General features: G+C 41.6%; 1 protein-coding gene across 4 annotated transcripts in view; it reads right to left on the reverse strand.

Annotated features, from left to right (window-relative positions):
- Window positions 1-16997, reverse strand: part of LOC145985281 (E3 ubiquitin-protein ligase SIAH1A-like) — a 166702-nt gene that overhangs the window by 85634 nt on the left and 64071 nt on the right. For 2 of the 4 annotated variants that reach the window (XR_014441414.1, XM_083119101.1), the window contains exon 1: window positions 8098-8238. The exons of the other annotated variants lie outside the window; for them this stretch is intronic. The gene's annotated coding sequence lies outside the window, so the exon portion shown is untranslated. Of the gene's footprint in view, window positions 1-8097; window positions 8239-16997 lie in introns of those variants that run through there. 4 annotated transcript variants of the gene reach the window in all.

The following is a 16997-nucleotide window of genomic DNA, read 5'->3' on the forward strand; positions in this document are numbered from 1 at the left end:
TTGTAGTGCCCCCACTCTCGCGTGTGGATTTGACAATCGAGAACGCGTAACTTGTTGTCTCTGCCATCCAATGCGACCTTGGTTACGCGCGTCGTGTACAAATCATGCAATTTACTTGCAATGCGATGATCGGTGCTAAGTTGCCTTTTACCATGAAAAAGGCATTCTTTGTAGTCTTGCATGCTAAATTTGCTGGTACTTATTTTTCCTACCCCCTTCGCCTTCTTGATCTCTTTTTCTTCTGTAATCTTTACACAGTACATTTTGGCACGAAGCCCCGCAAATTCCCTGCTGTAATTACCAGCCGCTTCATCTTTGTATTTTCCAATCGTCATTTTGTTTTCTGTCGAATGTAAGTGATGGCCTGATGGTAAGTTGCTAAAATCAAACAGATGCTTCATCTTAGTCAGATCATGTTCGAGGCTTGGTGTTTGGATTAGAAAAATGAAGCTATCCGTGTCAATGTAACATATTTGGATGTTATCTCCATAAAAAGGTTGAAACTGATCGTAGTACGATTGGTACATGTGCAATTTTGATAGTTCAAGGACGGTGGCACCTATGGCAATCGGCTTGTTGAGCATCACTTGCTTCTTGTTCCTCTCAACAAATACTAGATTCTCGTCGAAAATAGTGAAGTTTTTGAAGTAGGGTGACGCGACGATCTTCTCAAATTTCTTTTCGTCCGTGACCAACGTTGCGTCGATGTAATTACGCACGTTCTCCATCGTCTTGCCGTAGATGGCGTTATTGAACAGTTTGTACAGATCCTTGTCTGCAGGCGATGTCGATTGTGCTCTGCGGCGCGTGTTCTCGGCTATGTACGGTTCGAGCCACTTGCTCTGTCGGAACTTCAATCCTCTATGAACTTTCTTCAACTGCAAGCCGTGACTTATGTAAAATTGGAGGAGTCGGTAGTGCAGAACATAATTCCGCTTGTTCTCCATGCTTAGTATGAGTTTTGGCTCCGATCCTCCAGGTGGCTTCTCCTTGGTGGGGGCCAGGGCCAATCCGTGATGTTTCTTGTGAAGCGTTTCGGGATAATCGAGATCCACTTCCAAGAAACAGCCCCATTCATTATCTTCGCTCCAGTTGAGAAAATCTTCGCAGGAGAGTTCCTCTTCGGTCATCCACCCATAGTCGCTGATGGGAAGACACTGGGACATGGAGTGGCCGTACAGGTTGTTGACATCCCAGTAGACAATATAGGTGTTGGGCTTCGATGCATCGTAACCAGGCGTATGAGGATTGTTTGCTTGAGCATGGCGTCGGGGGCATTGGACGATGCCACCCCGTATCGCACTCTCCATGAAAGCATACTGTTCCTTCTCTGCGATGAGGCCCAGTTCCACGTTGGTGTATTTCATCATCGATTCCCAAGTCAATCCCGGCGTGGTGAAGAAATACGCAGGATCCAACTTGTATATCGCGATGCATCTCTTACGAAACGATTCGAAAATATCCATCAGAAGTGTCACGTCCAATTTCAGATAAAGATCGTGATAATCGCGAAAAGTTTGGCAATTGAATGCCGTCCACACACTACGAGCGTGTTCGTAGTCCTCTTCGGAACAGACGTCCTCCGTGAGAGAAGAATAAAATACCTCCCGGGGTGGAAGTTCCGTCTCGTCAAATTTGTCGAAATTGTTGACGTACTCGTAGGGGTAGACACCCTTGCGACGCAACAGATTCAAATTCTCATCTCTCCCCGAAAAACATTTTTGCTTGGTGGCCACAAGATCTTCGTCGCCAAGTTGAGATGCAAGGCTTGCGAGGCTGGAGGACAGGAAATTGTAAGAGTCCAGGATTCGCACTTCCACGCTTCCTCCTTCTTGGAGAGGGATCCACACTCTCACCACAATATATTTCTCGCTCGTTCTCGGGATGATGCTGATTCGAGAAGTTATGTTGTGGAGTTCTTTGACGAAGAGATGTGTGTCGTACTTCTCCGTGTAGTGCAGAAACACGGCAACAAAATGCGACTCCTTAATTTTAAGATTGCACGAATTACAGATGGTGCTTAGAAATAATCCATTCTGGTGGTTATGGTGGACGACCTTGTAATTTTCGGCGATGAAAGTCTGGTTACACTCCTCGCATCTTGTCGCCGCGTCATGTCTCTGTTGTTGTTCTGTTGTGAGAGCAGGTGGAGAAACGTAAGAGCCTTTCAGGCTGGGTGCAAGTTCTCTCGCGCATTCCGCTATCTTCTCAACAAAATGTTTTGCCGCATCAGGTCCGCAATACAAGATGACATCATTCAATTTTTCTCCGTAGATGGAGAAACTGCAAGGCTCGTGGTGAAAAATTTGGGTCGTGCTTGAGGTAGAGGGATCAGGGTCGCAAGACGTCATGGGAACTTGGAAGCTTTCAAAGTCGGCATAAAGGACGACGGGATGGCGGAGAAGAGCCTGGTGTTTCTGAAATTTCATCTTGGTTCCGGGTTCCGGCATGACATCTTCGGGTTCTGCATTCACGGAGCCAAAACACTTGTGCTGTTCTCTCATCTTCTTACCTCCGCGAAAAATTCTCAAACACCGATCGCAAATTTCGATCTTATCGTGATGCTTGCTGATCTGTCTTCCTACTAATCCTGAGAAATTTCGTATCAAACTATAACGACCATCTACAAGCAAGAGTCGAATTACATTATTCTGGCTTCTCGCAGGTCTTAACACACGAATGTTGTCGCAATCGTCAACCCCAAACACAGAAATATCGATATATTCTCCTTTTTCCTCTCTATAGTTTTTTTCAAATTGATTGATCTTATTCAGGGGCACAGGATAGGAAATTCCTCTCATCATATTCTCGTATCTTCCCTCGTATCCTCTGTAATTGGACAGACGTTGGGGGTTATTATTATTAGCCGGGTGTAATGCGGCGATGACAGACCATAGGAAACTCTTCTGATCATTACTTTGTATGTTCAACACTGCATTTTGCTTTTTTTGTTTTTTTGTTTTTTTTTGAGTGCTGCGTAATGGTTTGAAATTGCAGACTCGAAGTTCTAACATGTGGTTGTGACCGCAAAGACTCCATCCACTTCCTCTACCTTCAAACTCTTCTTGTTTTTGTGTCAAGTGCTCAAATAGCCGTGTCACTATCTCGTCAAGATTCTCGTTATTGTCATCGTGTAAGCTTTCACACCCTACGTAAAAGCTGAAAGTGCTTGACTCGGACGAGACAACTTTCTCATACAGCAGGGTCAAGACGAGATGAATTTTAATTGCAACATTGACGAGGCAATCACGTAATTTATCGACTACCAGAGATTTCACATTGTTGAGGAAGATGCTCGAGTCACACTTTTCATCGCTTCCAGATTTATAAGTCATGATGCGTGCACTTTTATTCAAAGCACCCCCCTCATGCCCATCAGTGCGAGATTTCTTTGCCGGCGGGGCTACGACATCATGATCTGGTAGACGACATTTTTTTAAATGCCTAGCAATATTAGGTTTAGAAATCAACTTTCGACAGTTGCGACATGCCACAAGACCGGAGGGACCTGGTTGCGGTTCCATTTTTTCCTTCTGTTATTTATATATATACACAGAGAAATTTTTTGGGGGGGTTGTGGTGATGGTAGTGGAAAGTGCACTGAAACAGAAGGAAAAAAAGTTAAAAAATGCTAGATATTTTTTCCTTCCACATATATATTAGACGCAAACAGTATGTATGTATGTATGTATGTATGTATGTATGTATGTATGTATGTGTGTGTGTGTGTGCACTGTTGTAGGAGGTTAAAAAATATGGGACATGTAAGTGTGTGTCAATTTTTTATGGCTCCTCTGAATATGTGTGTGTCAGACGCAAAACAAAAATATTAATATATCATGAAAATAAAAACTTACCTTTCAACAGAGATGGAGAGAAACTTCAAAATAAAAACTTGTAGCTCACTAAAACTTCCACGATGATATATATGTATACTGCCAGACAAACAATTAAGAATACTGAACTCCCACGATTGACGTTCACCCTTCAAGAGAGATAGAAAAACTTCAAAATAAAACTTGTAGCTCACTAAAACTTCCACGATGATATATATGTATACTGCCAGATAAACAAATTAAAAAAATACTGAACTGCCACGATTGACGTTCACTATGATAATGATGTACAAAGAAGAAACTACTACGTTATATAGGAACTCCTCTTTTTTTTCTCCTTCTCTCCTCCCTACTCCACGCGACTCTCTTTGGTGAAAACACAATGAGGGCTATGGTCAATATCCTAGCAAATAAAACCCTTGTTAACTAATTCATTCATGCCATATTTTTTTCAACAAAAGATTTTTGTGATGTGCACAATATTCTGTAGGGACAAATAACAATAAACGGGGCGTTGACAGTTCCACCCATGCATGTATTGTCGTTTATTTCCCCCCTCGGCCTCTATTCCACGCCCCGTCAGGGTGTGGTGTGTGAAACAAACGATTCCCAGCACAAAACTCAAAAAGCGGAAGATGCTGCTGTGTTTGCTTCCGCCGCATCCGCTTCTGAATCTATTGTTATCGGGGATGTAATAGATTCTTTATTCAGAACCGTGGGAAAGCTGAAAAAAAATAAAATCTCTTCGGGCGAAAAAGGATGTAAGGTGAATGGGTTCGGGGAGGGGTTGCTGTGGATAGTTTGGTCCGTGATGAAAATGTTACATTGAGCGATGAAACACAATTTCTCCACAGGGACAGGAAAAATTCTACCGAGCGTCGCTATCCACGCGAACATTAGAAATTGCCTGAATAGCTTGGGGGCTTGGCATAGGATTATCGATTTTTGTTTTAGAGAATAATCTATGTAAGATTCTAGCATCGAGAATAAACAACATTGATTAAATTTTTGACAACATTCGCAGTACAAATCTAAACTCGTGATGATTTCGCCGTTAGAACCTTTTTGGGTTGGGCACCACGCACCCTGGCGGGTTAGGGGCCAGGTATTCTAAAAAACAGCAATTATTATTTTGTTTGTTTGTTTGTTTGCGTCACAATACATACGCGCGCGCGCGCGCGCGCGTGTGTGTGTGTGTGTGTGTGTGTGTGTGTGTGTGTGTGTGTGTGTGTGTGTGTGTGTGTGTGTGTGTGTGTGTGTGTGTGTATGGTACATCGTTCCCTCCCCGAGAGAAGAGGTTTACGAAGGTCACGATATATATAAACATTTGGGTCCCGGACTTGGAAAATTACGATAAGATGCACTCATCTTTCAAAAGATTAGAAAATGAGAGAATAAGAGGATGAGAAGATGGGAGGAGAGGTTTACGAAGATCACGATATATATAAACATTTGGCCCCGTTGATTCCAGCACTCCAACTTCATCTCTAATGTTGACGACAATATTCTAAAGGTAGAGAGAATGAGAGATTGAGAGATTGAGAGATTGAGAGAATAAGAGGATAAGAGAAGAGGTTTACGTAGGTCACAATATATAAACATTTGGTCCCAAACTTGGAAAATTACGATAAAGTGCACTCATCTTTCAAAAAATAAGAGAATGAGAGAATGAGAGGAGAGGTTTACGTAGGTCACGATATATAAACATTTGGTCCCAGACTTGGAAAATTACGATAAGGTGCACTCATCTTTCAAAAAATAAGAAAATAAGAGAATAAAAAAATGAGAGAATAAAAAAAAGATGAGAGGATGAGAGGAGAATAAAAAGAGAATGAGAGAACAATGAGAAAGATGAGAAAGATGAGAAGGATGAGAGAATGAGAGCTCATCTTTCACTCATCACTGCCTTTTTGCGCCCGTGAAACATCGTCAGCGCACTAAATGAGGCGCGGAACGGGGAGAGAAAGTGAGTTTTTCAACTTTTTGTAGTCGTTTGGTCAAGAAATCAAAGTTGTGGTCAGAAGTACATATTTACTCTACTCAACAGCTTATTAAAGACAGTCCAACGACATTAGCCCCGTCTAGTTCACTGATCTTTTTGTATGGTGTAGGGTCACGTGGTGCGTGCTAACTAATCAGATGAACGTTTAAAGCAGCAGACATTTGTTGAATCTTCTGAACTTGAACACCGCTATTCGTCTACTTGGTTGAATGTCATTTCCTTGCACCAGCCTGACACCGGGATAGGATACACCTGCACCATACCTTGTGTCAAAAAGTGCAGGGAATTAGACGGGACTATTGTTGTCTGTTCCAAGAAAGTGGTCATGGATTCAAAACATTCAGACACAAGTTATTTATGGGCTATAATATGATAACATGACAAAATATGACAGTACAAAAGATAATAGTGTTTTCGTTTGAAATACTAGGTTTTGAAAAACGGGTAGCACCACCTGGCGCCGCCCCTGCATTGAGCGCCGAATATTATGTATTGAAGTGAAACCGCTGTTGTATATAGCAGTAAAGCATTGATCCTACTCTGAAAGAGAAGCTGCATTTACTTTCCTCTACTGGTGGCAGTCTTTATACAGATCGGCGGCCGGTCTTTCTTTCGTCAGCATTGTTGTTAACAATGGTTAACAATGCTTTCTCAAAGTGGTCTCTTCGTGGTTTTTCGATAATTGCCTATATCTAATTTTCATTGTTTATGTCTCTTTCAGCATTGTTGATAAACGGTTTTATTTTCTGCCTACTTGTTCTTCCTCTATTCTCCAAGTTGCACTGGAACAAAAAAATTAGTTGCTTTCAAGATATCATCAGGTCGCGCTCGGAAACTATTTAACGTGGGTTGTATTGTAATACGTTCTATTTGTTCTATGTAACATGCCTAGTAAATGTACCATTTCTTACTTTTTCAAAGACTGTTACGAAAAGGTCCAAAGTTCGCGAAGACATGTTACAATTCGTTGTTGGATAGTGCGCCACGCAGAAGGGATTTCAACAAAGACGAAGTTGGTGTGCAGTTTACGATTATTTTATTTTACCTTACGCACACAAATTGAACACTCAGCAATCTAACGTATTTAACATTTGAACGTATTTAACATTTTATTAATAACTGAATTTTGTACAATCATTGGTTGTATTGCAAAGGTTCATAAAGTGTGTTTCTAAAGGAAAGGATGATTTCATTGTTCAATAATACTATAATGTGTCTGAATGTTTACACTCTATGGCCACATACGTGATATATAAAATCATGAACGTCCAGAAGAAGGGATAAAGAGGTCAACGGCCTCCGCTGTAAAAAGGACGTCACTAGAATTATATATTTCTCAAATAAAATTTCATTTCAGTCACAGTAAATTACGTTATTAGGTATAAGAGCGTTGCCGGAACATGATAACTTCAAACTGAAGAATTTTGTAATGTTTTTTTTTTTTCTGAGAGAGCAACACTATTAACGGAAAAATATGCCTCATTTGCACCCTCCCTCCCCTTTGGAAAATTCCTTGCTTACCTGTCCTTGAAAAATTGGCCCTCCTTGAACAAGCTGTTCCTTTCAAATTTCCAAACATGTTGTTTGTGCTAAAATCAATAAAAAATTCAGCAAGCCGCTAACATTCTTCAGTGTTATTGGCATATTTGGTCCCTTAATGATAGAAATTTGTTCATAGGCCACCTTGGTTACATGTTTTTACAGCGTGACACCTAGACGAGATTTCATAAAACGTGCGAGTCCCGCATTATTCGCTGTACTCTTTTCACGCTCTCTGCACTCGCGTGTCTAATTGGTTACAAAGTGCAACACAGAGTCGTCTACTTCGTTGATTTCATATCACGTAATGTATTTGGTGTCTAAACCGTTTGTATCTGTCGTTTAAGGTCACGTGGTACGCGTTAAATCAAATGAACGTTGAAGGCAACAGGCGGGAGTTTGTTCAATCTGCTATTCTCGCGTACATCTACTTGGTTGAACACAGTTTCTATTCACCAGCCTGACACTTCACTACACCTGTCAAAAATTGCAGCGAAATAGACCGGGCCAAAACCACCACCTCATTCTTCTGTAGAGTGAAGCCGCAATGTTGTCTGGAAGGTGCAACTGCTTGACGTCTCCCTGGTATATTTCAAATATTGTAATTTGCAACACTGCGTACAAACAATTGCAAGTCGAACACAATGCAATTTTCAGTACGTACTTTTATACTTTCCCTTTCCTCTCTGAAACTACATATTAATCTACAGTTATACGAACCTCTGGCAATTCAGGAATATCACACCAACTTCTGGCAGCCTCACACGCACATGACAATCAGTACTTATTTCGGAAATCACAATAACTGTACTTGGCAGCAAGAAACATTTCGGTTTAGAAGCTGCTACAACTCGTGACAGACAAGTCTCGAGGCCTTGCTAGAGATTTCAGAGTTGCCAGGGCTAAAATGGTAATAATCTGAATCAACTGTATCGGGAGAGTGCTTCCTGCGCAGTGGCTAATTTTGATGACTTTGTCGGAAGTGTTTGCTGGTTGTCAATCAGTCAATAGGAACAAGTAAAAGTTAAAACAATGCGGCTTAGAAGGTAAAACTAAACTTAGTGCTTCTCGATTTGTTAATTGAAATTTCTAGTGGGATCCATGAGTATTACCGTGCACTTCATTTCACCCAATGAGAGCTTCAAGAATTATAAGAAAACTCAAAACAAGCTGTTGACATCTTCTGCACCAGTATACATAAAATTCCATCGCTTAAAAACACTAAGGATGTAAGAGAAAAATTAATGAAAATAATCATGGACAATTTGCCGAGCAATACTAGTGGATCCCACTGTTGAGTTGCTTTGGTGTCCACTTTATGCACTTTATGCACAGTAAGACTAATCGGCACTGGACCTACAGTTTAAAGTGGGATCCGAACCACTATGTACCTCCACTGGGAATCGAACCCGGACCCCCTTGATTACAAGGCGACGACGCTGCGCCATCGGGGAGGCCCTTGAATCCTACTGTAAAATACATGGACAAAGTAAAAACTAATGCAGATAAGCGTGCCTGATTGTGAAAAGTTTCTAAGCTCAATAAATTTCAACGGAAATAAGGCGTACAACCGAGAAAAAGACTGCAAGAATTTTGCTGCGTCTTCCACCACCCCCTACAAATAGTAGCCAGGAATGGTTTTCATTTGAGGCAGTACAAAGTTCACTATAAAATAATCACACACACAGGGCGCCAATTTTTATAAGACTCAAAAACTTGAGCTTAAACACTTGAGTTGTTAGTTCAAAAAAAAATCTCATAAATAACACCATTTTTACAAAATATTTTCATCGTAAAAAATCCACAGATGTTTGCCCTGCCAAGAATTTTGAACAGTTCTACCACCAGCATTCTTTCTTTTCCCTTTCATTTAATATTATAAAATCACGATCCCCGAATTATTATAGAAGATGAGCTTGGTAAATTAGTAATAGCCGATTCCCGAACCGAATGCATCGGACCACTGGACAAGGAGCCGGCCTCCGTGGCAGAGTGGTTAGCACAGCGTACTACGATCCCAGGGGTCCCGGATTCGAATCCCGGAATGGGCTGGGGTGTTCTTGGTGAGTTTCCCTTCAACAATTTCATCACATCATCACTCATCCTCATCTTCGCGATTAGCCAAAAGTGGAAGAAAATCGAGGTAAAATAAACCACAATCAATCACGGGCATAGGCGTGCGCAGACCCTCTGGTTAGGGGGGACAAGAGCCTTGATAAAAGTTCAGTGGGGAAAGAAAAAACTAACTGTATCTCACAGTTTTTAGTTTCATTGCATAATGCAGCAACATAGAGGCACCATAACATCGTGCTGCAACGCCAGGGGTCCCGGGTTCCAATCCAGGCCTGGGCATGGACATTTGTGATGTCTATTCATCAATTTCATCATATCATTACTCATCCACCATCTTCGCAAATTAGCTAAAAGTGGCACAAGAAGCGAAGCAAAACAAATGAAAGAAAACAAAAAATTGCGAGCGAAGCGAGCAAGAAAATTTTTAGATCCGAATTTTAATTGAAAATACTAATATTGATTTAATATGGCACAAAAAATTTTATGTGACGCATTCTCTTTTACAATCTTCATTAATTTAGATCGTTCGGCGCCCAGGGCCAACTCCCGCAGCACTCTAGCTATGGCTCTGTACTTAACAGAACTGCAAGAAAAGGAGAAATTGCGAGCCAAGCGAGCAAGAAAATTTTACGAAATGTGTTTTTATTTGTATAAAGTTTGATATCGAGGGTGACAATTGCCCCTTTGTGTCCCCTGCAGGTGCTTTTGGCCGTCTGGAAGAAATAATGCATGAAAGACGTGAAACTAATTCTATCTTGAGTATCCTTGTGTCCTACTACTTTTAGATTCTACTAGTTTTGCTTTCTTTTAGCTCAATATTACCCCCTTGCCCCCTAGAATTGATTTCCGTCCAAGGTTGGGGAGGGGAAAATGCCTATTGCCCCCCTGTAGTTGCGCCACTGCACCCTCTTCCCCCATAGTTGCTTTGAACTTTAATCCGCTTGTAAATACTTTATTCTCTTTAGGAATATAATATATTTTAATGACGGCGATAAGATTCCTCTACGCTAAATTTCTAGGTGAAAGTATAATAATGTAGGGACAAGGACCTCTGGAAGAGGGCAAGGATGGCATACCTCCCCCTTAGAAATCGAATGTCAACCTAAAATTATATATTTCACACGTATAATTTGATTTAAGTCATAGTAATTTACATTTAAGCGATAATTTCAAATTCAAGTATTGTTTTTGAGGGGCAACACTATTATCGGGGTAATATACCCATGCAAAAATACCTTACTTGTCCCTCCGTGGAAAAAATTGCGACGTCCATGATTGGGGGGGCAATTTCCCCCTTGCCCCCCCCCCCCCCCCGTGCGCACGCCTATGATCACGGGCGAGGAGGCTTGATCACAAATAAAATAATACTAAGTAAACTACAACCACATTACTGCAATGTTCATGCATGGTACTATACTGTACTCATTAGTAAAAACTGAGAGAGTACAATGAGTAAGAATTCGATAGCACAACATTGTTCTCTCCCAACAAACTTGTCTTCATCAGTGGCAAACTTAGGTAAACAAAACAAAATATTTTAGCATTTGGGTCGTGGAAACCCTGCATGTCACGTGACATGTATTGAAGGAAAAGCACAGGGAAGTCGGGAAAACTAGTTTTTCGCACTTCAAGAGGAATAAGTTCTCGGTGTTGCCAACTCACCGCTTCTTTCATGCGGAAAGGTTTCGAGGTAAAATAATAATAAAAGGAACAACAAATCAAATCAATTTCAACATATATTAGTATGAGACAGCATGAAGGGCAACGATGAAAAGGGGAAGATATAGCTGCTGTAAGGAGTTGCGAAACTAGTTTTGAGTTTCGACATCGCAAGAAACAGATGCTTGCATAATCACAACTTTAATAGCACCAAGAATATTTTATGGGGGTGGAGAGGAGAGTCCAATTTATCATAATTCGTTATTGGTGATATTAGTTATCTTGTATGCCATCTGTTGAGAGTTTTGGGGACTACTGAAAATGAAACTGTCTATAACGAGGTAAATTGGAAAATTACATTAAGCATTGCATTGAACAAATGTTTCTAGAAAACCTTAAGCTCAGGAGCGTATTCACGGGTGGACGAAGGTGGGCTTTAACCCACCGTGAAATAGCCTTGGGTCACCTTTCTGCCAACCTAAGTAGACACGAGAGATTTTCAGAATCATTTATAGAAAAGCAAGAATCTCACAAACAGAAGGACACACAACAATACATGCATGTATGAGGGGGGGAGTTGTATAAAGAGCAGGGGCGGCGCCAGAAATTTTCGACCGGGTGGGCAGAAGCTCCATAGTGATAGATTAGGGTGGGCAGTATAAATGTAAGACCATGTATGTGTACGTAAGACGTATGTGTCCATCTCTCTCTCTCTTACACTCCCGATTTTCCTCTTACTTCTTTTCCCTTTCCTTCTTTTCATATTTTCCTAATCTATTGTCGCATCTTGTTCCATTTCCTTTCGTTTTGTCTCTGATGGACACAATTATTTCAAGGAAGTGTTTACACATGCGCAGCCATACATTCTAATCACATTCTTTCATGCATGTTAATACAGTGAAATATATGTGAATTAGGTTTAAGCTTGTGTTGCAAATACAAGGCACATACTTGATTTTATGTATTCGGTGACAATGATAGAAAGTGCGATGGTAGACAATCGTGAAGTTTCTCGTAATTTAAATGTATGTTCCATAGCATAGTATTTTTATCGTATAATTTTTTGACTGAAATAGTTTTCTTACTCCTTGGGGGGGTTACTTTTCTTAGCTTACAAGGTTTATACAACTGACAAATCTATCTGAATGTTTGTAGTAGCAGCGATTGGGTTCCAACATTTGAGGGGCAAGGACAATATACGCAGGGGTGTCCATCCCCGCCAAAGCCAATGGCGCATCCCCACAAAAATCATGTCCATGTCATCCGTCCCCCCCCCAAATCATATCATTTGCACCCTGAAACTATATCGTAATACCTACGCCCAAAGTAACTTTTTTCTTAGCTTTTTGTTACAAATGATGCACCTGCTTTAAAATAAGCAGTATACCAACACTAAGCACTATATTTTAAGAAGTGATGTTACTCATGAATATGAAGAATATCGCTCATGTCTTGTAATGCAGCTATAGCATAAAAATTCACATCCACCTCAGTAAAGCGCCAAACACGCATTGTTGCAACAAAAACATTATTGCTAGCGAAGCAAGCAAGAACATATTTACATCCATTTCTTTGCAGGCTTTCAAGAATATTAATTTAACGGGGTGTCAATACTTTCTTAGGATCCCGGGATATTTAGTCTTTTCCAACTTCTGTTTTGGCACGTTTGGGGTCGAAAACGTGTGGATAACATATCGCTAAATACAGTCTCCAAATTTTAATGTTCAAACTCTCTCTTTACTACAGAAATCCCTTGACAATCTAAGATTTAACACTTTATCAAAAGCTTCCTATCTCCCCCTTTAAATTTAATACTCAATCCTACCACAAAAATGTCTATTCCAATTTTAGACTTACTGTTGATATTGAAGACTGGATATTGCCTCCTCCAAAAAATTAATTCTCAGTCTCCACACCAGAATGTCTGCAACATTCTAAGACAATAGTAATACACAAGAATTGGACACCTTAATGCTCAATGCCCTTCTAACTAAAATACCCGCCATAATCTAAGACTGAATATTGTCCCCGCCAACGTTTAATTCAGAATTCCCCCCAGAACCCACGTGTCAATTAAGGCCTAATATATGAGAGTTGGATATTTATCCCCTCCCCCCCTCGCACCTTCAATAATGACCTTAAACGCTTTCTTTTCTTCATCTAATGGATTAAATATGGTGAATTTAAGGTGTAAAATTTTTACCTGTATTTTGGAAAAATATATAAATTCAATTTTACATTATTTGAAGGGAAAAAAATCTCCCAAAGAATCTCGATGGCGCAGCCTGCGCCATAATCCCCCCTGTGGGCACCCCTGAATATACGTTTTCTTGGTAGAAAAGGCTTAGCATAAAGAGGCCATAGTGCGGGGGCAAAAAGTGGCAAAATGTGGCTGGGGAACTGCATCCCCCACTTCCCGCTCCTCCTAATCCCCGCCACTGAATGTTTGGATTAAAATGAACGTCTTATTAGGAATGATTTAAAACACACACGGAAAACAAATTATTTGTTCATTGTCCATTAAGTATCCCTAGGCTAATAAAAGGCTATTTTGACAAAATATCACTCGTCATAAGTAATAAACAAGTAATAATAATAACCCATAGCGCGACACCCCTTGAGGGCCTTGGCTTACCTACCGACTGCTGGTCTCCCTCCCACACTGTTCCTCCGTCACCTGTTATAGCGTGGAGATCTTAGACCAGTATTGGGGTGTCGTGGGATCAGCCCGACGAACCCCCAGCCGTTGTAGGTCTTCTCGATCGGGTTACGCTCACTCACTCGGTGCTTCCCAATTTCCTCACGATGGTGGGTTGCCACCGGCCCTATACGTAGGCCGAATAAATTCCGACCAGAGCCGGATTCGAACCTACGCCGTCCCGCAGCGAACGATAATAAACAAGTAAGAATGAGAAATCTGATCAGACTTTAAGAGGTTATTAGGTAAGTTGATATTCGTTTTCTGAAAAACTGTCATATTACTAATGCGGGAGAAGCAATACAAAATGATTTAGGACACAAGAAATTCATCGAAGTTGATCATCGTACCAGTAATACTTCATCTATTTTTTATTGGATTGTAAGGTGTGACCATTTCGAACACACTAGAATGTCAACCTCTATCCTGTGTAGCACACCCTGGAAACTTTATTCTTTCAGGGCAACGAGTCTCTGGCGCCTGGAACCACTGTCAAAGTAATAATTTATGAGGGTTTGTATTTTTAGTGTCAGCGTGTGTTTGTTTTCGCCCCTTCGTTACTTTCATCTAATCACCATTGAACCTTATAACATCGTCATTATTAAAATTAGCAGAAAAATGACTTACAATAAAACAAGTCAACCAGAACTTACTCTTCCAAAAATGGAGTTTCATTAGTTTATACCTCTTAGAACGTTGAGGTGGTAATTTCAATCGCACAGCGTTTCATTAGTGGATCAAGGCAGCTAATTCCGTGAACAATGACGTTGTTTTCCGAAAGTCTCAAATATTTGTCTCAGGCAATCACCCTCTTAAAATAGACGCATATTCTGTGGTGATAAAATGCCACGTTTGGTGCGAGTTCTTTCTGTATATTTTTCCCCAATGGCATAACGCTGTCGCATTATAATGAAGAGGTCCTGTGTTTGACTCCCCCCCTCCTCTGGTTGAAGTGTGACAGTCAGATTTACCGTCATTATTATTATCATTATTATTCATGTATGTAGCGGTAAAAAGACGTGTTGATTCAAAGTGTTAAGTGTTTTAATTTGTAAGATTACATATTTGATTTTTGCCAAGCCGACGGGAGGAACGAGACATTCGCTTGTGTTAAGGGTGAGCACCTGAAGGGTCACGCTATGCGTCTAAAGCTTAGGAAATTCGACCGTAATGACAAACATTTAAATATCTCGGTTTCCAACGGTCCGATTCATGTGAAACTTATACCAGCGCAGCGGCATATGTGCAAGGACAGATGTGTGGAGTTTCGTCACGATCAAGCGACAATTACGGACGCCAGATCAAATCGGTTCTAATTGATCAGTTTGTGGACAGCGATTGCAATTGAGCTATGGGCGACAGCCATAATCCGCTTAAAGTCAACTTCGGACACGGTACGTCCTAGTTTGGAGACAATAGAGCAAAGTGGACTGACCTCTTCGGAAGCGTCGCTTCAACGATCGCCTAGCGTCGTTTTTCAAAATCTAAATAAAACGAAGGACATGGTTTTTCGACACACAGTCTTACCGCGATCCTTGTAGCGAGAGAAGCTCCGTGCTACCTCTCCATATACAGTTTTGCCGCGATTCTTGGAACGAGATCACCTTCGTGCTACCTTTCGTGTACAGTGGACTTTGTTGTGTTGTGCGAACACCAGTGTGTGTGTTAGGCAGTAAGTCTACACGAGTGCGCCTACCTCAACCGCTGGGGGAAGTTGAAGCGAAACCGTGTTTCCGTGATTACCTTACGCCATTTATAATTTTTGAGAAACGAGGAACACCGGAAACTATGGCGGGCTAGAGGAAGAAGAGAGATGGGGGCGTTACGTCGATTCGCCCGAGGTCAGAAGAAGCTACGCCGATTATGCCTATCCGCCGCCATGGAGAGAGAGAGAACGTCGAACGCCGCCCTATCGATACGCCGACGATGCCTACCATCCGCCACGTCGACGACGCCTACCATCCGCCACGTTGACGCCCCGACGACGCCTACCAGCCGCGACAGAGAGACGTAGAGAGAGATGTTGACGCCCCGACGACGCCGACGACGCCTACCATCCGCCACGTTGACGCCCCGACGACGCCTACCAACCGCGACAGAGAGACGTAGAGAGAGATGTTGACGCCCCGACGACGCCGACGACGCCCGCTCAGATGCGACGTCCGAACCGCGCCATACCACGGAGATCCACCGATCCCGAGAGGAAGAGGAGCCGGGGAACTAGGTGTTTGAACCCTTTTTGCATCTTCATCGTCACGACCCAGGAAACCTTTCGCGTGGATACTATGTGTTTTCAATCGCCCATAAAGACGCCAGGATGCACCCCGGAAGCTGAGAGATGGTAATGTATTCATCTGTGTGAACCTTAACACGTGACGGCCCGATTGATTTAGAGAACGCCCTTGAAATTCGTCGACATTTTGAAAACGCCCACTCAACTCGAACTTCATACCAAACTCCCGTCGCGCTTGTCACTTGTAATCTGTTCGTCTCAGGTCAATTTTTCGTATTCCTTGTGATATTTTTTTTTATGATCTTAAATTCATTGTCGTTTGTGCTCCTTTGTATTTGTTTAAAGTGCGTACTATTAGAGTAAAGCGCCGCCCGCTTAATTGCATATTCTACTTGAGGTTTGTTCATTTTTATGTGTCAGCGCTGTGTCGCTGCTAGCTATGTCCGGTCGCATATGTGATTATTTGTTAAAGTATTTGCCTGGTAATGTGAATTGCTCGTCGCGGCGAAGTGTTTAAGTCCCGCCTGCTAGAGAGTATATGTTTGCGCCACTCAACGGAGGTTATTTGTTATGTTTGGAACCACGTGAGGTCTTGTAAAAGGAAAACGTCCGCCCACGTGAATGTAATTGCCGTTGAGACGCCTTTGTTTATACTGGTCAAGTAATGTATGGTCACCGCGCCGACTAGTTTCTTTTTTAAAAACAAAAGGTGAACTTAAGTAAGGGCTGGCTAGGATTTAAGTAGCACTGGAGAAAAATCACAAATGACCTGATTAGACAAAAAGTAAGATAAAATTAATTGAGAATGCAATAATTAGGGCTTGTCGTCATAAAACCTGTACATGTCATGTATAATTTCTTGTGTCGATGACCCCATGAGGATTGAATCTGAGAGAGAATGTGAGAGTGCAAGTGTGGGGACCTGTAATAATTCCATTTTTGTTGGTTATGAGTAGA

This window comes from Lepisma saccharinum, chromosome 3 (genome assembly GCF_977018435.1).
Source record: "Lepisma saccharinum chromosome 3, izLepSacc3.1, whole genome shotgun sequence".
NCBI classification, from domain to species: Eukaryota; Metazoa; Arthropoda; class Insecta; order Zygentoma; family Lepismatidae; genus Lepisma; species Lepisma saccharinum.